The following is a 2,642-nucleotide window of genomic DNA, read 5'->3' on the forward strand; positions in this document are numbered from 1 at the left end:
TTTTTTTTAAATGTGAATGCTTCCATTTGTATTATATTTTTTTGATGTAGTTATCAGGACCCAGGAATTTTTTGTTAGGGGTGCGGATGATGCGTTCAACCATATTTTCAATGGGTGCGGTCAGGTTTTTTCCCTAAAAAACACACTAAAATATTTTTTTCAAGGGGTGCGCCCGCCCACCCACGACTGTGGGTAGGTCCGCCACTCGTAGTTATCTCTTTGTAGCACTTGAACTATAGCCATGCCAAAACATGTTTGTTTTACTCTCACACTAGTCATGACTATGATCATATATAATTCTTTGTTTTTATCTTTGGTACTTGTTGTATATGCAAATTCTTTATTTCATGACATCGTATATAAGATTTTGACAGTTCTCAGAAAACAAAATATGTTTATTACTATTTAGAAGGTTGATATTTTGAGTTTTTTAAATCTCTAACAATAATGTAGATTTATATTATCATATATAATGTTTATTCTCAGTTCTCTATGGTGTTGACAAGTTAGGGGACTCTATAAATCAGAAGTACTAGCTTACAGGTATATTTTAGAAAATAAATGTTTTTGTTTTCATATTTGTGATCTTGACTTTATTTTCATGCTAATTTATCAAGTTGATATCTCCATGCCACATAACTTATCTTAAGGTAACTTTGACATTTTTAACCTATATACCAACTATTAATGATTTGATCATTCATGCTCTTTTGCACTAGCTAATAATGTAAAATAACTCTTTTTAACACATCTCGATTCTAATTAGGCTGGAAATAACATTATGCATTTTTTCTAGGTGGCTTTTTGTTACTGAACAGGATATTAAGGACCTACCTTAATTACAGGTATATGTATGTTCTTTTACTCCATCTAGGGGCTTAACTTCTAGTTAGTGAGTTATAATTAATTAAAAAACTACATTAGCACAAAAAAGAGACCGCATGCTTAAAGAATCTACTTTGGGCATCTTTTGACCCTATTGACCCATTCACCACATTTTTAGCAATATTTTAGTTCACAATTGATCTGTCTTATATAGAAGACAACTCAATTTGACTCGTTATAAACTAATGGGTAAACATTCTCATCATGAACACTCTTGTCGTTTGTTGATGGCAATTCTGACAACTAGAGGTATTGAAAAAACTACCCTATCTTTGGCTGAAGAGCTTAAAGTGATGTGTGAATTTGTGTTTTATTAATTGCTCTTACATCTTTTATAGTTATAGTTATGAGATCTAATCAATTTAACATGAAATGTAAAATTTCAGGTTGAATATAGTGAGTTGGTTGATGCGATGACAACAAGCAGTAAGTGCAGAGAACTATGAAGTGGGAAATATGATTGCTTAGAAAGGGTTAACACGACGATTATTTTACTTGCAAACAAGATTGTGTAAGAGATTCACGAATGTAATGAAGTTTTGAGTTTCTATTCAAACATTTATTGACTATTTGTTTTGTATGTTTGGTATTTAGACATAGGTTGACGCTTATTAGACTTTTGTTTGCAAACATTGGAATCTTTGGAAGATGATTGATTGAACTTTTTAATTGAAGTGATTACATTATGATTTTTACATTTTACAATTTTATTTATATTTTTAATAAAAATATATAATATTTGTATTCAATGAAAATTAATATAATAAATGTCAATGGCATTTAATTTTATGTGATTTTGTTTCAAAAAAATGTGCCATTAAAAGCCTAAAAGTTTGTAGTGGCAGAAAAAAAGTGCCAGTAAAAGCCTAAAGACTTTGTGCGGCAGATCGAAAAAGTGACACTAAAAGGTTTTAGCGTCAGAGCTTCTAGTGGCACTTTTTTTGTGTGCCGTACATTCCTACAGGTGTCTTTAGTGGCACTTTTTTGTTGTTTTGTGGCACTTTTTGTGTGTCACTAAATGATATTTTTTTGTAGTGAGAGATGAAAGAGGCTGCCTATGCTGAAGAGCTGAAAATTCTTGAGGAGTTTAAAAACATTAAAAATGAAACAGGGAGGAGACGCAGAAAGGCTACTCCTAAAGTTTAAGAGGGTGAAGGGTCATCATCACAACCGAAGAAGAAACAAAAGAAAGTTACAAAAACGTTATTGATTGATGAACCTGAAGAAGTTGAGCAAGTGGCAACTGCGGAAGAAGATCCGTATAATGTTGGTGAAGATATGATGTTTAATGTTGATGTCTTGGAAACCGGGCCAACAGTGACTGCTGAAATTGATCAAGTGGTTAATATCGAAGCTGGAAAAGAGAAGGTTATTGATGACATTGAGGGTGATGATGTGGATAAGAGCACTACAAGTTCTTCGAGCTCTTCAGATGATGAGATTGACGAGACTGAACATTTAAGAAGAGTTCAGGAAGCAACAAAACAAGAAAAATTGTTGAGAAAGAGAAAGAGACAGGAAAAGGATGATGATGAAGCTTATGTTCCTTCTCCAGAGCATGTTTCTGTGTCACAATCTCCTTCTGTCGGTCGAAAGAAAGCTGGAGCACGAAAGAAAGTTGTATCTCCAAAAGTTCGAAAAGTTACACCGAAGATTAAAATGCCAAAGATTGTATTGAAAAAGAAACCTTCCAAAGAAACCAGTAAACCATCAACACCACCACATGAGCCAACACCACCTCAATCACCAATCCAATC

At 33.2% G+C, this 2,642-nt stretch overlaps 1 long non-coding RNA gene across 2 annotated transcripts; it reads left to right on the forward strand.

Annotated features, from left to right (window-relative positions):
- Window positions 1-389: 389 nt before the first annotated feature.
- Window positions 390-1,554, forward strand: LOC110922548. Of its 2 annotated transcripts, XR_002583243.2 has the most exons (3): window positions 390-543; window positions 797-845; window positions 1,272-1,554. It is a non-coding gene; the product is annotated as an uncharacterized LOC110922548 (long non-coding RNA). The 2 variants fall into 2 exon arrangements; XR_002583246.2 differs by lacking the exon at window positions 797-845 and having other exon boundaries at window positions 417-543.
- The last annotated feature ends 1,088 nt before the right edge of the window (window positions 1,555-2,642 follow it).

Source organism: Helianthus annuus, chromosome 17 (genome assembly GCF_002127325.2).
Source record: "Helianthus annuus cultivar XRQ/B chromosome 17, HanXRQr2.0-SUNRISE, whole genome shotgun sequence".
NCBI classification, from domain to species: domain Eukaryota; kingdom Viridiplantae; phylum Streptophyta; class Magnoliopsida; order Asterales; family Asteraceae; genus Helianthus; species Helianthus annuus.